This window comes from Tachypleus tridentatus, chromosome 3, assembly GCF_004210375.1.
Source record: "Tachypleus tridentatus isolate NWPU-2018 chromosome 3, ASM421037v1, whole genome shotgun sequence".
Lineage (NCBI taxonomy): Eukaryota > Metazoa > Arthropoda > Merostomata > Xiphosura > Limulidae > Tachypleus > Tachypleus tridentatus.
Genome location: NC_134827.1, coordinates 73,340,144 through 73,363,157, shown reverse-complemented (window position 1 = coordinate 73,363,157; position 23,014 = coordinate 73,340,144). Strand labels below are relative to the sequence as shown.

General features: G+C 34.2%; 1 pseudogene across 1 annotated transcript in view; it reads right to left on the bottom strand.

Moving 5' to 3' along the window:
- LOC143247172 (sodium-dependent dopamine transporter-like) overlaps nucleotides 1–23,014 on the bottom strand; it is a 94,981-nt pseudogene that overhangs the window by 60,131 nt on the left and 11,836 nt on the right. The window contains exon 2 of the transcript XR_013026419.1: nucleotides 1,804–2,084. The product of XR_013026419.1 is annotated as a sodium-dependent dopamine transporter-like (transcript). The remainder of the gene's footprint in view (nucleotides 1–1,803; nucleotides 2,085–23,014) is intronic.

The window sequence follows — 23,014 nt, the reverse complement described above, 5'->3', positions numbered from 1 at the left end:
TTTCTTTATTTACTAAATATTTAGAAAAGTTACAAAATAAGTAATTTTTCCTTGTTTAGAGAAGTGAGTCTCTCTTCGCCCAAATAGTTTAAAATCTTGAAATTAATTAATTTAAATTCATCACGTTTTGTTATGGTGTGAGGGCTTTGATTCATTTTTTATTACACTTGTCATAAGGCATTAGGCCTGTTATAGTTTTTTAAAATTGCATTAATTATTTAGTCCTTTGCGAATTTTCAAAACTCTGAAGATTATGTAATAATAAAGCATTCCGACCATAACATGCTCTCCGTGTCCATAGCGGGCGACACGTTGCGGTCAATCTTGAACTAATATGACTGGATGGGATACAAGAAATACACCATAACACTTGTTTGTTTGTTTTGAATTTCGCGCAAAGCTGAACGAGGGTTATCTGCGCTAGTCGTCCCTAATTTTGCAGTGTAAGACAAGAAGGGAGGCAGCTCACCTTGTTATCACCACCGATCGCCAACTCTTTTGTCAACAAATACTGGGATTGGCCGTCACATTATAACGCCCTCACGGCTGAAAGGGCGAGCATGTTTGGTATGGGATGTGCCTGATCCATAGTACTTGAACTTATAACAGATGGATTTTAGAACAGTGATCCGACTACTACTAACCTCAATATCAAATAACAAATATATTGAATAACTTCTTTTTTCCAGATCGATAATGTTTAAAAAAGCACGGTTTTGTTGTTTCATAATTCCACTCAAAGCTACATATGAGCTATATGCATGGATCCGTCTGTAACTTTTAACTGACAAATAACGGAGAGGTGGGGGGTCAGCTTGTAAATAGCACTATTGTCAGTTCTTGAGTTACTCTAATATGATCGAACAATACAATCTGACTGTCATTCCTATAGCGCACCTACAGCACCAAAGTGCCGAACGTCGTTTTTGTTGTTGTTGTTTTTTTGCAACAAAGAGCCGCGAACCATGAATTTATTGATTCACAGTCCAGTTAACCACTAAGTCATGTCCTAGCTCGCGCCTTCCCCCAATGAAACAAGAAGACAGTTTACAATTTAAATTTATTTGTTACACTGTAATTTGTTCTAATATAATTAAAACAATTCGAATCATTTTATCATAAATATCAGTTTCAACAAAAATATCAATAAATATAAGACTGAAGTGTTATTTAACCTCACCTTATACAAAAATATTAATTTGTTAATTAAAGTTCCACATTGTTTTACTATATTCGAACTACACGAGTTTTATTGCACATTGTATGATTTTACGTATATATATATATATATATATATATATATAGGTGTTTGAATATACTTTTAAACGTATTTTTTTTTGTAGTTTTATGTTTTACATCTCAAATTAATAAAGTTATATATTACAGAGGCTCGAATATTTGTGTGGTGTTTCTGTTTTGAACAGTACCATCCTTAGGTGGCTAAGTTGTGGGACATTCTGGGCTGAATTACCCTAACAAAATTTTAAAGATTAAATCTGTTTTCAGTTTACGAAGTACTGGAACCATTAGACTGGCTTCAAGCACGATTGACGGTATAATACTAGAAGCAAGATCTTCCATGTACAGAAACTTCAAACATTAAAAATTGAGACTTGTTTGGTTTTTCTTAGTATTAGCATTTTAATAACAGTTTTACACAATTAATTATGATAGAAATCAGTCAAAGCCGTTATGTACATATTAAAGGATAGTTACCTGAGGAGTACATATTAAAGGATAGTTACCTGAGGAGTACATATTAAAGGATAGTTACCTGAGGAGTACATATTAAAGGATAGTTACCTGAGGATTTAGGAGTGCTAGATGACGAACAGTAACCTTCGTCTGTTGGAAAATACTTTTAAAGTGCTTTTATTCTTGCCATTTGAAACATTTTTACCGTTTACAGTCGGAATGCTTCTTGGGACATCACTAGATGGCGCTCCAAGTGTTTGATAATCATCAGAAGTTTCATCTACACTTGGTTTCTGTTCAGGATCTTCTGGTTCAGGATTCGCTGACATGTTAAACTAAACTGGCGTCGTGTTAAACTCCACTAGCAATGGTTGCCATAGGCTTGAAAGCTATTTAAAACGTCAAATAGTGTTTTGAAATTTTAACAGTAAAGATTAATGAACTTGGTAAAAACAAGATATCAAATTCTCTGTATATAAATTGACTAAACGTTTCGGTCAATTTGTTAAAATGTCACAAGTGTATGATAAGTAAAATATATCTTCTAATGTTATTGTTTCGATATGGTTATTAAGAAAAGGTAGTTAGATGTAGAAGTCAAACAAATATTCCGAAATCAGCGTTTCAACAAAGTCCATAAATGATCACATCCAGAATTTTATGATACTTGAGTTTATTTTGTTGATTCCGCTACAAGTTTAATCGACGAAAGTATGAAATGCTATTAAGGCTTAGATAGTTTTAAATTCTCCTTAGCAGGATGGGTGTCAGACGTGCAAGTAAATAGAGTGTGGCTAGTGTATTTGTAATTGTTAAGATTAATTTATTTTGTAAACACCACATTTTTTATCTCCCAAACTCACTTCTATGGGCATAAAACTTGCTACCAGTATAGAGAATTAGTAGTAATAATTCACTGTGGTGTTATGTATCGGCCTATGACAGAATGGCGTATGGCTGATCCTAGCCTAATCTAACGATGATACCTCTGCCATTATGCTTGCATACATTAGTCATTAGTGCTCGTAAGAAATTTATTGATCCATTATGAAATCTCAACAGTTTCAACAATTAATAAATGGTATGATACTTATACATATATTTAATGACAAAGTTTAAATACGTGCATATATTATTCAACATGTTTTATTTCATGAAATATGTGGCCCGGCATGGCCAAGCGTGTTAAGTCTTGCGACTCGTAATCTGAGGGTCGCGAGTTCGCATCCCCGTCGCGCCAAATATGCTCGCCCTTTCAGCCGTGGGGGCGTGATAATGTACGGTCAATCCCACTATTCGTTGGTAAAAGATTAGCCCAAGAGTTGGCGGTGGGTGTTTATGACTAGCTGCCTTCCCTCTAGTCTTACACTGCTAAATTAGGGACGGCTAGCACAGATAGCCCTTGAGTAGTTTTGTGCGAAATTCAAAAAACAAACAAACATGAAATATGCACTCTAGTGACAGGAAAGTGTGTTGGTTGCCAATTTTATCTCATAACAGTAGCAAAACATTCTGATGTCATGACATAATTCTAGAAATATCTACAGGTGTTCAAGCCAGTTCGTTAAGAAGATGCAGGAGGAATGATTAACGAATCGGATCAACTTAAGTTGGTGTTTTAGTCATGACTAGGAAAGAAGTATAATATGTAAACTTAATCGCTTGACTGGATATTTCAGTCAGGTTCATAATACAGACAAGTCTTAACTGTAACTGATTGTTAACATTATTGTTTCAGACAGGATACGAATAAAGGAGAAATAAAGTGATATTTAAAAAATTAATTTTCTCAGATTAATGTTTCAACGAGGTTTCTGAGTTGAACCAACAGAGTGATAAGTAAAACATATTCAGATATTAATGTTTAACGTTACTGAAAAGAGGGAATGAAAATTAAAAACGATCTAATAAACTTGTGGTTTCAGAGAAGTGACGAGAAAAACATTTTCGACGTTAAAGTTTCAGCTATGTTATTAAAAAACACACAAGTATAGTTATAAGCAAAACTGGCACGTCATAAGTAAAACTGAACTGAGGTTAATGTTTTAATGCACTTAATAGTATCATTCATGGAAGAAGTCGGTAAACCTGGATGTCTGAAATTAATTGGATACTAAAATAGAAGGAATAAGGTTTTAATTTAAGTTCTAGTAGTGCAATGTATTGTAAAATGTCAGATTATGCTTAGTACGCGTAACATTTCTTTAGGCTTAATTATAATTCAACTTGCAGTGAGGTTGTAATACAAATTAAATGTATTTTCTTATTTTACAAATACAAGCTTAAAACTAGTTAAATGTGAAATTTAGGCTTAGCAGGCTACTGGTATCATGGAACTTTTTTTTTTATTCTACAAATAATATAATGGCTAGTTCGCGGGTTAAGCGTTCCCAGTTTGTTAGGTGCGATAGCTGGAATGAATATGTTTTGTTTTGGAACTCTGGACTGCTATGCACTACTAATGAAGCTAGTTTCTTTAGCCATCCAAACAGTGTGTTGTTACTAATGGTAGAGCAAACGAGAGTTCAGGCTGTATTTAAAAAAAATATTATGTACATGTCTAAAGAGGTAATAATTTCATTGTATGGGTCACGGGTTAGACCACATTTGGAGCATTGTGTTCAGTCTTGAGCTTCTTACATAAGAAAAGACTTTGAATAGTCAGAAATGGTTCAGAGAAGGGTTAATAAAATGGTACCTGGTATGAAGGGGTTGTCATATAAGGAGAGATTAAAAACTTCAAAATTGTTTTCTCCTTAAGAAAAAAGAGTTAGAGGGGATCTGATTGAAGTGTTTATATTGTAAAAGGAATTGCTAATGAAGAAGATGAATCAACAGATTTTATACATAACAGCGAGAATTATAGAACTAGAGGATATAAATATAGATTTAGGTAAGACAGTTTTATTTTTCAAATAGGGTGGTGGTCTTACGGAATGGGTTGCCTTTAGATATTGTGGAGGCAGTAAATCTTAGTGAATTAAAAAAAAAAAGATTGATAGATATATGAATGGTAAGGGCTGGCTTTAATTTTTTGTTTAATAGTTTTAGTTTGGCTAAGCGGTTGGGACAGCTATGGTTGAACAACAGCTTCATTGTTGTCCCTAAACATTATGTTGGCTAAGCGGTTGGGACAGCTATGGTTGAACAGCAGCTTCATTGTTGTCCCTAAACATATTGTTGGCTAAGCGGTTGGGACAGCTATGGTTGAACAACAGCTTCATTGTTGTCCCTAAACATTATGTTGGCTAAGCGGTTGGGACAGCTATGGTTGAACAACAGCTCCATTGTTGTCCCTAAACATTATGTTGGCTAAGCGGTTGGGACAGCTATGGTTGAACAACAGCTTCATTGTTGTCCCTAAACATTATGTTGGCTAAGCGGTTGGGACAGCCATGGTTGAACAACAGCTCCATTGTTGTCCCTAAACATTATGTTGGCTAAGCGGTTGGGACAGCCATGGTTGAACAACAACTCCATTGTAGTCCCTAAACATTATGTTGGCTAAGCGGTTGGGACAGCTATGGTTGAACAACAACTCCATTGTTGTCCCTAAACATTATGTTGGCTAAGCGGTTGGGACAGCCATGGTTGAACAACAACTCCATTGTTGTCCCTAAACATTATGTTGGCTAAGCGGTTGGGACAGCCATGGTTGAACAACAACCCATTGTTGTCCCTAAACATTATGTTGGCTAAGCGGTTGGGACAGCCATGGTTGAACAACAACTCCATTGTTGTCCCTAAACATTATGTTGGCTAAGCGGTTGGGACAGCTATGGTTGAACAACAGCTTCATTGTTGTCCCTAAACATTATGTTGGCTAAGCGGTTGGGACAGCCATGGTTGAACAACAGCTTCATTGTTGTCCCTAAACATTATGTTGGCTGCTAAGCGGTTGGGACAGCTATGGTTGAACAACAGCTCCATTGTTGTCCCTAAACATTATGTTGGCTAAGCGGTTGGGACAGCTATGGTTGAACAACAGCTCCATTGTTGTCTCTAAACATTATGTTGGCTAAGCGGTTGGGACAGCCATGGTTGAACAACAGCTTCATTGTTGTCCCTAAACATTATGTTGGCTAAGCGGTTGGGACAGCCATGGTTGAACAACAGCTTCATTGTTGTCCCTAAACATTATGTTGGCTAAGCGGTTGGGACAGCTATGGTTGAACAACAGCTCCATTGTTGTCCCTAAACATTATGTTGGCTAAGCGGTTGGGACAGCTATGGTTGAACAACAGCTTCATTGTTGTCCCTAAATATTATGTTGGCTAAGCGGTTGGGACAGCTATGGTTGAACAACAGCTCCATTGTTGTCCCTAAACATTATGTTGGCTAAGCGGTTGGGACAGCCATGGTTGAACAACAGCTTCATTGTTGTCCCTAAACATTATGTTGGCTAAGCGGTTGGGACAGCCATGGTTGAACAACAACTCCATTGTTGTCCCTAAACATTATGTTGGCTAAGCGGTTTGGACAGCCATGGTTGAACAACAGCTTCATTGTTGTCCCTAAACATTATGTTGGCTAAGCGGTTGGGACAGCCATGGTTGAACAACAGCTCCATTGTTGTCCCTAAACATTATGTTGGCTAAGCGGTTGGGACAGCCATGGTTGAACAACAACTCCATTGTTGTCCCTAAACATTATGTTGGCTAAGCGGTTGGGACAGCTATGGTTGAACAACAACCCATTGTTGTCCCTAAACATTATGTTGGCTAAGCGGTTGGGACAGCCATGGTTGAACAACAACTCCATTGTTGTCCCTAAACATTATGTTGGCTAAGCGGTTGGGACAGCCATGGTTGAACAACAACTCCATTGTTGTCCCTAAACATTATGTTGGCTAAGCGGTTGGGACAGCCATGGTTGAACAACAACTCCATTGTTGTCCCTAAACATTATGTTGGCTAAGCGGTTGGGACAGCTATGGTTGAACAACAGCTTCATTGTTGTCCCTAAACATTATGTTATTTTTATACAACAATAAATATTTTGCAACGTATTATACACAATAAAACATATCTTTTTTTCTATTATGTATCCCTATGTTTATATCATCACAGTGCCCTCTTTTTTATTATGCGACACTTTATACACGGTAAAATAAACTTTAATTTGACCACTTACCACTAGATGTAAAGCCCATCAATATTATGTGCTACATGTTTCATTTTAAGAAAACTCTAAAATACCATGAGTTTATATCAGTGTAAATTCCTTATTATTATTATTTTACTCTTTAAATCAGTTGTTCCCAAACTGTGTTCTGCCGAACCCTAGGGTTTTCTTCCGAGAGAGTCCAGGGATTCTGAGCAGCAAAATCAGCAATGACTGATACTTTTTATATAGAAAAGCACTGACAGATGTAATTATTATTCTGTCTCTTTATAGTCTTGCTTGCTTTATACTTTTATGATGTACCGTAGAGAATAATTTTAAATAGAAGGACAGAATGTGTATAGATATATATATGTATTTAAAATGGTTCTAGCACTTGATAAAATTTGGGAACCGTTGCTTTAGAGATAAAAATAAACATTATTTCAAACGTATAGCCATCTGATAGACTTTGTCCAGTATAATAAACCCTATTTCTATTACGTAACTACATGTTTGTATCATAGTAAGTTAATATCTGTCATATAAATCTCTTTCAGTCATAAAATAAATCTCATTTCCGTTGTTTACAATGATCTTTTTATTACCACAGTGAAATTCTACTCAGAAAACTATGAAACTTATTCCCATTAGGTGTCACCATGTTTATATCACAATGAATCCTATCTGCCATAGATGCCACTCTTTACAAATTAAATAAGGAACTTGATTTGCAATGTGTACCACTATGCTTGTATCACGGTAAACCGTATCGCTATTATGCACCATTCATTGCTCATTAAAATATCCTCCGGTGGGACAGTATCTTCTATTGGAGGTTCCATCTGTTAGACGTCGACAGTGAGGTGACGTCCAATTCGACGACGGGTCTTCGAACCTCGTCGAGAGATGTCGCATTACAACCTCGTGTGCCGTCGGAGAAGTAAAAAGTTTAAGAGACCCGACATCGACGATAAATAACTATTTGTTGTGATAAGCTTCTTGGTAGTGTGTCACATAATCAACTGCATGTTATGACAAAGTACTGACTAGCAACGCTAAAATATGGGGTTCGATTCCTTCAATTGACACAGGAGTTAGATAAATTTGGCTTTCCCCTAACACAAGTGATTACCAAGTAAAAAATATACCTTATTACCCTCATTTATCAGTATATTTATAGCATTGTAAGCCTCCTGTACATTAAATTATATTATTTACGTAGCCAAATGAATAATACCTGTATTACTTATCATTTCCTTTATGTCACTTGAAACTTCTGCATTATTTTACACTGTTTATAAAAGAAAAAAACTGCATTTATGTTAATCGTGTACAGCTACATTTCTAACAGTGTAAAGGGTAAACCCTTCTCTGGTAGTTGATACTATTTATATTTATTATGTATCGCTATATTTATAACAGCGTAAACCCCTATTAAGAACCCAGCATGGCCAGGTGGTTAAGACTCGTAATCTGAGGGTAGCGAGTTCGAATCCCCGTCACACTAAATATCTCGCCGTTTCAGCCGTGGGGGCGTTATAATGTGACGGTCAATCCCACTATTCAAACAAACAAAATGGCACAGTTATGGCGGCCGTATTTTCCAACGTGGCAGCCCTCCTTTCCTTCAACAATAGTGGATTAAGAGCCCGTGTATTGTCTTTACTTCATCAAAGCAAGGGGTGGTCGTGTTTCTAGTGAAGGGTATTGATAGCCCACTCGAGGGCTATCTGCGCTAGCCGTTCCTAATTTTGCAGTGTAAGACTAGAGGGAAGGCAGCTAGTTATCACCACCTACGGCCAACTCTTGGGCTACTGTTTTACCAACGAGTAGTGAGATTGACCTTTATATTATAACGCCCCCACGGCTGAAAAGGTGAGCATGTTTGGTGCGACGGGGATGCGAACCCTCGACCTTCGGATTACAAGTGACACGCCTTAACCCACCTGGCCATGCTGGGGCCCTAGTGAAGGGTAATATTATAAGAAAGGGAAAACGCTGAAGGAGCTCAAGACATAAGAGAATCGTGTAATGGTTTTTAAATTACAATCAAAAGATGTTTTGTTCAGAGTTTAACGTGTTGTATTTTCTGTGTATCGCTGTGATAGTCAACTTCTTGTTCCTTGTGATTGCAGCACAAAAAACGTCCATCACTGTTATAGTCAGTTCTATACGTGACAAACAAATCCTATTTTCTTACTAATGTATCTGTTTAAAATACAGTATATTTAATTTATATTATAATACTAATGTCTCCGTCATTTAGCGCATTTAACTATTTTTTTAATTTTTAGTATCTTGTAGTTTAATAACAACATGAAAGTACCGAAAGATATAACATTCAGTATAACTTAATAGTGAGTGAAGAGCATATAAAGCGATGACTTCATTTTGTGAAACGTCTGTAACAAACGAATGTTTGCTTCAATCATTTCATTCACGTTACATGAATTTTTAATATTCGCTAAATTGTTAAAGATTTTTTACTCTTAAAATTCATAAAAATGAGTTAGCTTTTTAGTTTTATGAAAACACTGGATTTACTGACATTAAACATTCTTAAAGGTCTCACTGCACTGCAAACAAAAGAAACCTACATAAAACTAGAAAACTGTGATAGTCCTTAATTTGAAGAAAATGAGTCCCACAAAGAATACAATTTTCTATTGATATGTTTGCTTCCATCACTCTCACAAAAACATAAATGCATTAATACATCCAACTTCTTGGGAGCAACGTTATACACTTACGATGTTTTCAGCACCTCTGTTTTCAGAAGCTGGCGTTTCTGATCTGATGAAATAAAAAAGCTCTATCTTTTCCTGCTAGACGCTTACATCTCGAGTATACTAAATAAGATAACTTAGAACATTTTAACATCTCGAGTATACTAAATAAGGTAACTTAGAACATTTTAACATCTAGAGTATACTAAATAAGATAACTTAGAACATTTTAACATCTCGAGTATACTAAATAAAATAACTTAGAACATTTTAACATCTCGAGTATACTAAATAAGATAACTTAGAACATTTTAACTTCTCTAATATTTATATATGACAACGAATGATTCGGACCCTCGGCAACTTTCAGATATTTACACAAGATAGTTTATGGACCATAAGTTTTATACACATTTAGTGGTGTTAGTAGGTATTCACACAAAGTTACAAAAAGTTCTGGGTTCAACAGGATTCAGATTCCCAGTTGTCAAAATTGTGAGGCTGCTATGTTACGGGAAATTAGTATGTTCCACACCAACACTAAATCCATGTAACAGTTTTTAGCAGTCACTTATTGTGACTTAGTAGTTCTATTCAGCATATCCCCTGTTCGCCCTACATAAAGCTAACAAAGGTCCTAAGCCTATATCATCTGTCCTTCTCTGAGCTGGACAGTCGCATCAAGCTGGATCACTCCTCCTGTAGTTGAAAACATAAAAATAAGAAATAATAAGTACAATGCTCATTTGCACTTTCTTCATTCCTTCATAGACACATAAGGAAAGGAATGATCAAAAAGAAAATCGCCATCGTCTTCAGAGAATTAGGAGGATGTAGCATGACCTTGTCATCATGAACACCATGTGTAAACAGCGTAACAAATACAAAACTACTTGAAGACACCCTCGCTCTAAATATAAACGCGTTCTATTCTATATCATCAGAACCTGTTAACATACAGAGAGGTCCATATCTCTCGAGTTAAGAAAAGAGTTGATGCTTGTTCATCGGATTCTAACCTTGGTAGATCAATTCCGAATATTGGGCTTGTTCTAAAGTACCAGAAAAATCCAAGTGCAATGCCAGAGACATTCAACATCAATATAATATTAACCTGTTGACTGACAAGTATTTCAGCTGCTACGGCAGTTCCTATGCTGGTTTTTTTTCAGCATAATTGAGTAATTTTTAAAACAAAGGAAATAAGCAAGAAATACTATTTTTTCTCTAAGCCAAACTTATAGTACTGCACAAAATGAAGAAATATGTACAAAACATGAAACAATAATGCCAAAATGTAATTTTTTGGTATTGAAATACATGACACATTTAATAATTTACTTTCATGTTAAATGTTTAGTCAAAAATACAACTCTAATGCTTCTTCATTTTGTAACTCTTTTCGTGACGCCTTTTGGATCGAAAGTGAAACAATTTGTAAGTAGGTCATATGAATGTATGGTGCTGACATCTAGTGTTGAAGTTAGGTATTATTGAGAACGAATTAACTCGTCCGTGGCACTGTGTTACCGATCGGCACTGAACAGATTAAAGATATTTGGAAGAAGTTAAAATCTGCTTTCCTTAATGTCTATATTATGTCCATTGGTCATATCACCTGTTCATTCACATCAAGACTAGTTTGATGAAAATAATGCTAAGCAACATCCCAGCATGACAAAATGTTAAGGGCGCTCGAACACTAATCTGAGGGTCGCGGGTTCTAATTCCCGTCACACCAAACATACTCGCCCTTTCAACAAAGGAACGTTATTATATTAAGATCAATCCCACTACTTGTTAATAAAAGAGTAGTCCAACAGTTGGTGGTGTAGCTTTGCGTAAAATTCAAAATAAACGAACTGTTTAGCAAAATGAAATCTCGTCCAATTCCTTAAAGTTATAGCTAAGAGCAGAATTTGGAAAATTAAAAACCAGTGGTAGCAAGACAAAGCAAAGAAGATTCAGCACTATGATGGTAAACAGGACATGCATTACTTCTTGCAAGCAATAAAAACCATTTATGGTGCAACTGTGATTAAAGAATGACTTGACACTCCGGAATTACAGCAAAACCTTTTAATTTAGGTAGAAAGAGCACTTTAAAATGTTCTTGAACCATGAGTCGACTGTAGCATATGTCTTCATTAACGCCATTCGCAACATCCTACACAAGAAACTGAGAACACTAAAGCTATAGACCCAGGTGCCTGTATGAAGGGAGCCTGTATTAAGAAATTGTTGACAAATTATAAAATCTTTTTTTCGAATCTGGAACAAAGGGGAGATTTCAGAGGTTATGAAAAATGTAAACATCGTCTCTATTTTAAAGAAAGAAGTTAAGCCATTTTGTGGGAATTATAAAGGTTGTTTTCCTTCTTTCTAATGTATGTAAAACACTTTCCCATATGCTCACCAATTGTCTTCTTTCTTTTGCTGAGGATATTCCCTCAGAATATTAATGTGGCTGCAAGCCATTTTTTTGGATAGCTGATATGATCTTTGTTGCCTTTGAGGTTCAGGGATAACAAAAAGACATGTGCATATAAATATTGAAGATATCCTACACTCTACAGAATTTAAAAACAGCTAAAGTGGAATAGAAATACATCATTTAAAAATTCAACATTTAGCCACTATTAACTTTGCATTATCAAGTATTCAGCACAGTTGTACACAACACTTAAGAACGCCCAGTGGCGACGTCAGTCACATAACCTTGAGTTAGTATAAGTATAAACTTACTTCTTGAGTTTTATTTATTTATAATTTGTATTTGTAATGATGTATTTCTATCCCATTTTGGCAGTTTTTTTTTTAAATATCAAATAAGACATACACAAGACTTTCATTGACTTCATTAAGGTTTTTGATTCTGCCAATTGTGAAAGATTAAGAGTCAAATTTAGTTGCTCTGAAAAATACATCAAGGTATTCAGGCTTCTTTTATGGTCATACGACCACGACAATTTTTGAAGTGAATTCGATACTGAACTCTTCACCATTCGAATCGAGGTCAAACAAGGTTATGTATGCCATTGGTCCAGTTCTGGCTCCATTTTTCTGATTATCATCCAATTTCTCACCAAGAACCTCTTGCAATTAATATTGATTATCATACGGACAGAGAACTCTTCACGGAAAGTGTCCAAATATCCATCCTTGAACTTTAATACACAGATGATTGCTCCTTGTATATTTTGAAAAAATTCTTCAAAGTTTAGGGAATCTCTTTCCAAAAGCCTAATAAACCTTGGGTCTCTCCTCTAACGTACAAAAACACATTCCACTATTTTTACACACATTTCAACATGTACGTAATAAGGCACCTTATGGTAAAGACTTTAGGTTCTCTGGTCAACAGAGAATAAAGAATTGTTACAAATCGAAGGGTCTTTATTGATTAGACGTTTAGATATATCGTCTGGTGCGTAAAAAACAAACTCATGAACGAGGGGACAACTTGAAACTTTGAATATCATATTCTCATTATTTGAGAACAAAATTTAACACAATAAAGAAACCCAAGATCCATTATCACATTACTCTGTTAAAAAGTGAGGTTACAACATCTTCCCTTTATCAGTAACAAACTAGTTTCTTAAGCAACGATTTTAAAATATCTTTCACAACTACAAAGCTGTTATCTTATTATAATCTCAACAAAAACATCTAAAAGCATATTTCGATAGAAAATGAGCTGATGAGCCAACATCAAATGACAATGCGTTATATTGTTTAAATTAAAGCTAGGAAAATGACCAATATACAGAGTTGAGTAAATTATATTAAAATAACTTTGAATAAGTAAATGAGCAAGTCAATGCAAATCCAATATAATGTTGTGATGCAACAGTACTTACAAGAACTACATTTTGATTGCGTTCAACAAACATATATAGCTTTAGGGTTTGGTATCTGTTAGCTTTTTTCTAATGCAAAAATTAGTATACTAAAATAACAGATACCGGTTTAGATCAGGGATTTAGAAGTTCTAGGACGAAAATATTTTTGTATTTACTGGCATTGGGAAACAAAGAAATACTGACTAATTTGGAGCACAAGGATCAAACAAAATAAGACCTAGAACACGTCCTACCTCCTGTGTGGAAAACAAAATGCTGTATTTAGTAACACGAGGAAATCCACGTAAAGAGAAATCAGTGGCAAAACTGTCCATTAGTCCCAAGCATAGTAGGCAGCGCGACCAAGAATAATCTTCTTCTGGAAACGAAATCAACCAGATATGTATTCAGCAAGATAAGACTTACAGTTAAACCTCATCTAATGCTTACCTCATGTAACTGGAGAATGAAATGAGTATTGATATTATTATATACATAGACACTTTTGTAGTTTTGTTCGATCAGACTGTTGAAATTTGCATTGTGAAACTGCTGTTCTTGTACAGTAGATGAATTATAGAAACCATGCACGAAGAAATGATGCTGAAATTGAGGGTTTGATACTTATGGTAGATTAAGTACATATTGCACACTGTGTATCTATGTACTTAACACAACGGAATCAAACTATATAGCATGTATGTGTGTGTTTTTTTACAGCAAAAGTATATCAGGCTATCTACTGTGCTCACGGAGGGAAATTGAGCCACTGATTGTAAATCACTGTAAATCCTTAAACTTACCGCTGTCTCATTGGGAGACAATTATGTTGCATTATTTTATCATAAAACATAGTACATAAACTTGCTACAAAATGAGTTTGAAAATCGTCTTTAACTTGTAGCACATTTTACTTTAGCAAGATGAATCTAGAGAACAGACCACTTTTTACTGATTCATTATTCTGTCTAGCATTCGTCTTATAACATAAACTACACTCACAAGCACATCATGTATTACAGCACGATCTTAAAATATTTACATTATCAGCGAAATCATCAGTGTTTTAATATAATAATCTTTGGTTATAGCACATGTATCTGGTGTGAAAAATACCCACTCACCGTAGTGGCGCATATTTCTGTTGTAAAGTGTTCTTTAAAAACTTTCTAACCATTTCTACAATTGTTAATTTACTAATGTTGTAATAAATATGTCGCAGTATTCGTGGTGTTCTTGAAGCTAATTCATCCATTGTCATTTCCTCCGAGTGTAATGACAAAGTAAGTACTATTGTTCTACAACATAATTATAATCACAAAGTATGTACTATTGTTCTACAACATAATGATAATGACAAAGTATGTACTATTGTTCTACAACATAATTATAATGACAAAGTAAGTACTATTGTTCTACAACATAATTATAATGACAAAGTAAGTACTATTGTTCTACAACATAATTATAATGACAAAGTATGTACTATTGTTCTACAACATAATTATAATGACAAAGTAAGTACTATTGTTCTACAACATAATGATAATGACAAAGTATGTACTATTGTTCTACAACATAATTATAATCACAAAGTATGTACTATTGTTCTACAACATAATTATAATGACAAAGTAAGTGCTATTGTTCTACAACATAATGATAATGACAAAGTATGTACTATTGTTCTACAACATAATTATAATGACAAAGTAAGTACTATTGTTCTACAACATAATGATAATGACAAAGTATGTACTATTGTTCTACAACATAATTATAATACAAAGTATGTACTATTGTTCTACAACATAATTATAATGACAAAGTATGTACTATTGTTCTACAACATAATGATAATGACAAAGTATGTACTATTGTTCTACAACATAATTATAATGACAAAGTATGTACTATTGTTCTACAACATAATGATAATGACAAAGTATGTACTATTGTTCTACAACATAATTATAATGACAAAGTATGTACTATTGTTCTACAACATAATGATAATGACAAAGTATGTACTATTGTTCTACAACATAATGATAATGACAAAGTATGTACTATTGTTCTACAACATAATTATAATCACAAAGTATGTACTATTGTTTTACAACATAATTATAATCACAAAGTATGTACTATTGTTCTACAACATAATGATAATGACAAAGTATGTACTATTGTTCTACAACATAATTATAATCACAAAGTATGTACTATTGTTCTACAACATAATTATAATCACAAAGTATGTACTATTGTTCTACAACATAATTATAATCACAAAGTATGTACTATTGTTCTACAACATAATGATAATGACAAAGTATGTACTATTGTTCTACAACATAATGATAATGACAAAGTATGTACTATTGTTCTACAACATAATTATAATCACAAAGTATGTACTATTGTTCTACAACATAATTATAATGACAAAGTATGTACTATTGTTCTACAACATAATGATAATGACAAAGTATGTACTATTGTTCTACAACATAATTATAATCACAAAGTATGTACTATTGTTCTACAACATAATTATAATCACAAAGTATGTACTATTGTTCTACAACATAATTATAATCACAAAGTATGTACTATTGTTCTACAACATAATTATAATCACAAAGTATGTACTATTGTTCTACAACATAATTACTTTTAGACAGGTTTTCTTCGAGAGCAAGAACGAGACCAATCTTAGACTGTGGAACACACTTTCTACTTTACAGATTTAATGATCAAGCTTACATAAGATAAAGAAATGAAACTTTAGTGAAACTGCATCTAGAGATTTGGCAAGACTGTCATTGATGTTGAATTGAGGCTTGAGACTTTGTGAAACTTTGACTCATGAGGGTTAAAACTTATGAGCCTTTGACTTATGAGGCCTTGTTGTGGTATTCAGACGTGCCATACGTTTGCTACTCCCTGTTTAATGTAGACTTTTTCAAAAAAATCATATAAATTCGCGTATATAATTTACCAATGAACGTTGGTTGAGGATGTACCATATCTTTTACGTTCTAGTTACATTATTGTCTGAGTTAGTAAACCAAGTAGCACCCAGTGTCACAGCGGTATGTCTGTGGACTCACCTTGCTAAAAAGCGGGTTTCGATACCCGTGGTGGACAAAGCGCAGACAGTCCATTGTGTAGCTTTTTGCTTAATTTTAACAAACAAACAAAAATTAATCCAAGTTAGCTCTTGTGTCTTTTCTTGGGAAAAATGTTAGTAAAGTTGTACATATTAATTAACAATGGCCAATTGTCTTTCTCATTTACAAGTTAGGTAAACTTGTATATAAATGATATAAATTCCCTTATTTTTGGGAAGTAAAGACCAACATTAACTTGGGCACCCAGAGATAATACTAGCATTATTGTTTAATGTCTGTAATTGTTTTGTCAGTCTGGAATAGTCAGTAGTACTTGTTCTTCATAGATCGGGGGCTCTTTACCCGAAAAGCACTATACTTTCTGAATTCATTCTTGATACAGTTTGAATAAACATTATTTCGTTTTGTTTCCGGCTTCTTTCACGCCTTCAAACTAAGTTAAAGTAAAATAAATTCAGATTTGGAATATTGATTGATATCCTAATCGAAAATTCTTATATTCTGTAGAAACTGCTTAACAACGTCATAAGAAATCGAAGCGAAGAATATGTGGAATACAGGTACTACATATATATATATTTAAAGGTATTCAAGAGTATGTTTTATTATTTTAGTGTATATAATTTATGGTATAGAGAAAACAACAGATCTGCAAATGTTATAAGAAAAACTCGGACATTAGTGAACCACGATACCAAATAAGGAAGATATAGACTTGAAACCCATTGCAGGGGTTAGGAAGAGACATTTTGTTCTTGATCTCGAATCGAGAAAATTCACAGCTGTAAATTTGAACTAGACGGACGTGGTATGTTAAAAAATTCAATAATTAGATAAAACACACAAACAAATGATGAACCAATGCCACAAAAAAAAAGCAGTTAACGGGACAGCAATGAAAATAAGAGTGGAACATTTTTAGTGAAGAGACTGGAGTTACACGGTTTGTCTTGATACGCCCTGAATTAATTGTATTGTATAATTACATCAAATGTATTAGATAAAGGACAGAAATAAGTTCTGCAAAGACCAGTATCAAAGTCTGATGGAATGGTCCAATCGTTACTAGAAGATCGCTCTTGTACCAACTTAGTTGAAAGAAACACTTTTAAAAGTATATCTAATACGTTTCTTGAATAATCGGAAAAACACTAAACACCGACTTCTTCACACTTATCAAGTTCCTCCAAAGAATTGCTTTGACCCCAGAAATGAAGATGACAGTAATCCAGAACCTACAAGAAGTCACACAATTTTACAGGTTTTCATAATTGTACTACTTTTTATCTATTCTAACAGTGTTCTACTAAAAAGGTTAAGTAATGAATAAACAGAGAAATGTAAAGAACATTAACTGTACTAAAGAAATAGTAGATTTAAAATTTTTAAAGTATAATTACTTAAAAATATCTTAGAATAATTGATACAGTTTTACAGGTTATGACCGAGAGTATTTCTGGTGTTAATTTAGTTTACAGCTTAACTAAAGTTGTATCTGTGTTACTGAAAATAATAGAAGACAGAACGAAGAACTGAATGATTTACAGCTAGTGTTGTTTCAAAATAATCTTGATAGTTTTGATATAGACAGCGTATAAACAAAACGACTATTTAATTTGTATTCAGTTGTATCTGTGTAAGATCCTTATTTCATACGTAAATTGGCCCGGTATGGCCAGCTGGTTAGGGCTCTCGATTCTTAACCTATGGATCGTGGGTTCGAATCCCGTTACACCAAATATGTTCGCCCTTTTCAGCTGTGGGGCGTTATTATGTGACGACTAATCCCACTGTTCTTTGATAAAAGAGTAGCCTGAGAATTGGGGGTGGGTGGTAATTACCAGCTGTCTTCTCTCTAATCTTACACTGCTAAATTAGTGAGACCTAGCGCAGATAGCCCTCGTGTAGCTTTGCGCAAAATGCAAAACAAACAAAAAGCATACGTAAATTACCTCGTGTTGGTGGCCTGTGAAGACATGACCTAAAATCTAAATAAGTACTTTTGTAACGAGTCTAAAGTTGAACCCAACGGTAAAGGCCATGAGCTGTTCATAAGTCTGTTACAAAAGCACCTTACACTAAGGTTAAATTTTAAGCTTTGTTTAGAGTATTGTTAAAAGTGCAATAAGTTATTCCAGGCTTCACTACAAAAATTGTGTGGTTGTATTGTAACAAACATTATGTTTACTGAATGAAGAAAAGTTGCTATTTTCGTGTTTCGCCACAACTCGGAATAAAATTGGAAAATGCTGTGGTAAGTAGTATTTAGACTTCATATTAGTTTACAATTTAATGATCCAATCTAATCGATGTGTTACAAATAAATAACTTATTTGATTTTTTTAAAAAGCTTGTCAATATTCTTAACCCAAACTTTCACTCTTTTAACCATACTTAATAACTATAATTGTAAAAATACATTTACTTACAAAGTAAAACACGTTCGTACTTTTAGAATATGAATGTTCGTAGTTGGAGGTCAAATTCAGTTGGTCAGTCACATATGTAACTGACGCTTATCATCAGACTTCATCAGATCCATAAATGATATTCCTCATCAGGTAATTATCAGATTTTATCTGATCTGTGCTTCATGTATCAAACTTCATCAGATCGTTAATTGATGTTTGCCATCAGGTAATTATCAAATTTTCTCTACACACATATTTGATATCCATTACTTGGGTTGACAACTGCCACGTGATGCACGATGCATTTTCAGGAATATTGTTCTTAACACGAACACGCAACCTTCATATGGTATAGTTGAAGTGTTCATTTAACAACCAGATTATTCAAAATGTCTTATTTCTTTCCACCTGTGACTAGACTCTGTTCAGTAATAGAACTAACTACTTTTATTTACTGTTGTGATTGTTTTCCAACACATGGTAATACTTAACTTTGTTTCATGAAAATATAAAATTTCAAGAGTTTAGGTTTTGTTTTGTTTTGAATTTCGCGCAAAGCTATACGATGGTTATCTGCACTAGCAATCCCTAATTTAGCAGTGTAAGACTAGAGGGAAGGCAGCTAGTCACCACCACCCACAGCCAGCTCTTAGGCTAAGCTTTTACAAACGAATATTGGGATTGATCATTACATTATAATGCTCCCTCGTCTGAAAGGGCGAGCATGTTTGGTGTGACGAGGATTACGAGTTGAGGGCCCTAACCATCTGACCATGGTTAAAGGGATAAGTTATTATTGTTGTTAATTTCAATATGAATTTGTTTTGTAGCTAAGCACAAAGCTACACAAAGGGATGTCTGTGATCTGTCTACCATGGATATCAAAACCCAGTTTATAGTGTTGTGAATCCACAGAGATACTGCTGTGCCACTGGGGGTAGGCCAAGATATTAGAATTTGATATAATTAATTCACTTAAACATTATGTTTAAATATTCTCTTTTTAGCTATATCAGAAGTCCATCATCGTGACTTTGTCACTGAAAAAAACCGTAAAATAAAAAACTTATTCCAGCATGACAAAATACTTGTCATATTTCGGTCTACACGAGTGCAGGCTTAATTTTTATCTTTAACTGTATTTTATTCTTATGCAGTTTTAATCCACCATTATCTGTTGGATGTTTGTTTAATATATTGTTTATTTCTGTGCTAATTTCATTGTATGAGTGCTCTTCTTTCTATAAAATGTTTAGTCCCGGTGTACCGATTTCAAATTACCCCCTGTAAATGTTACCCCCCGGTAATTTGGATTCGTTTTCATCTTACCCCTTGATTTCAAACTACCCTCTGTAAATGTTACCCCCGGTAATTTGAATTCGTTTTCATCTTACCCCCCTTGATTTCAAACTACCCCTTCCAGATAGACTCGTTTTAACGGTTTGTTAAGATGCTAAACGTTCTTATCGCACTCAGTGTTTGTTTGTTTGTTTGTTTTGGAATTTCGCACAAAGCTACTCGAGGGCTATCTGTGCTAGCCGTCCCTAATTTAGCAGTGTAAGACTAGAGGGAAGGCAGCTAGTCATCACCACCCACCGCCAACTCTTGGGCTACTCTTTTACCAACGAATAGTGGGATTGACCGTCACATTATAACGCCCCCACGGCTGGAAGGGCTAGCATGTTTGGCGCGACTCGGGCGCGAACCTCAGATTACGAAGCGCACGCCTTAACGCGCTAGGCCATGCCAGGCCCCCTCAGTGTTTGTAAAAGAAATTAACACATTAATAACAATGTAAATATTCAAATATTTATCATGTTCTATATCTCATGCTATCAATCACTCATTTTTATTTCAGTGCGCATAAAGAAATATAAAAAAATTAATATGTATAAATTACAATATATTGAATGAAGACAGTATGTAAACCTTGTGGTCTGGCGACGACGAGCCATGAAAATACCTTTTATCTTATATAAATAATCAATTTTAATAAAAGAAATAATAGGTATGTTGCCTATTATCATGTACTTAGATATGTACTCGACACACACTACAAATATTTAAAGCAGTTATTATGTTTGTCATTTTGGCGTTAGAAGAGGGGGAATTTGAAATCAAGGGGGGGTAATTTAAAATCGATTTCATGTTACCCCCCGGTACTCTGAAAACGATTTCATATTACCGGAGGGTAACTTGAAAACGGGGGTAATTTGAAATCGTTACACCGGTATGGTCAGATGGGTTAAGGCGTTCGACTCGTACTCTGAAGATCGCGGGTTCGAATCCCCGTCGCACCAAACATGCTTGCCCTTTCAGCCTTGCGGGCATTAAAAGGTAACGGTCAATTCCACTATTTTTTGGTAAAAGAGTAGCCCAAAAACTGGCAGTGGGTGGTAATTACCAGTTGTCTTCCCTCTCGTCTTACACTGCTAAATGAGGGAGGGCTAACTATAAATATTCTAATGTGTGTTCCTTATTTCTACAAACTTTTTAATGTGTGAGTGTCCTTCCTTTTATAAACTTTTTAATGTGTAAGTGTTCCCCTTCTATAACATTTTTAATGTGTAAATGTCCTTCTTCTATGAAACTAATATATGAATGTTCTTCCTTCTATAACATTTTTAATGTGTGAGTGTCCTCCCTCTATAAAACTTTTAACGTGTTAGTGTCCTTCCTTCTGTAAATGTTTTATTGTATGAGTGTCCTTTCTTATGTAAATTTTTAATGTGTAAGTATGTACACATTAAAATATGTGTACTTCTATAAAATTTTTAATGTGTGAATGTCCTTCCATCTATAAAATTTTTAACGTGTGAATGTCCTTCCGTCTATAAAATTTTTAACGTGTGAATGTCCTTCGGTCGATAAAGGTTTTAATGTGTAAGTGTTCTCCTTCCATAATATTTTTAATGTGTGAATGTCCTTCCGTCTATAAAATCGCTCGCATTTAAATGAACATTGTTTTTTTTGTTTGATTTTGTTTTAACTAATAAAAAATGTTGTTTCCAAGTTTAATGAGAGCTTTTTATTATACTTGTGAAAAGATGTAAATATTCTTCTTAGAACTATATTTCTAAACATTAAGAAAGAGAGATCTATGCAAGTCTGTTATAATATATTTTCCCTTTTAAAAGTCATATTAGTGTAAAAGATGCATAACACTCCTTTGAAAGAAAACTTAACGGGAAAACACGTGTTAAACTGTAATCTACTTGTAACAACAAGTCCTAAAAATGATCTACACGCTAACGTTATTCACTCAAGACATTAACTTAAAAATAACTTAGTAACACCATCAACTATGAATTCGTTTCAAACTATCAAGATGTTTTTTACTAAGTCGATAAGAAAAATAAATTGTTAATAATATCATCCAGAATTTAAGTACAATGTTTATATAGTCATGTTTTTGTAAACTGTCTAAACCAACGTTCCTGTGCAAAAAACTAAATTTAGTCTCTCAATTGAAATTTGGGAAGCATGCGTTTTCTAAATTGCTGTCATGCGCAATAAAGAATTAACTTTAATGTTTCAATTTACGATCAGGTTATTGGGATAATATGTGATTAAAGTTTGTGTTTGCTACGACCAATCTTGGAAGCCAATGATAGGAACCTGTCCTGTTGACATCTGTATTACTTACGATTGAGACTGATGAACTTGCTACTGGTTTGAAAACAGTCAGCGTGTGCTATGCTGTTTGAAAATAATATTTTTTTCTCACTATCTTACAATGAGTTTTTGAAGAGTTGCACGAAGTGGGAAAGCGATTTGATAAACTTGAAGGACGTGATTATGTTGACAAACACCAATGAACTTCCAGGAATAAATCTCCGTAATAATGATTTATGAATTACAGTTTATCTCTTGTGGTTAACGTTTGAAAATCGGTTTTTATTTCATTGTTTTTAAGCACACTTTTCATGGAAATTCTTAGTAATATTTTTATATTGAAATATTTATGAAATTTTTTGTTGATACACACAAAACTACACATTGGAATATCTATACTGTTCCCACAAAGTATAACTAAATTCAGTTTTTAGCGTCCAAGTTACAATCGAATTTAAAATCCAAAAACAAATTTATGA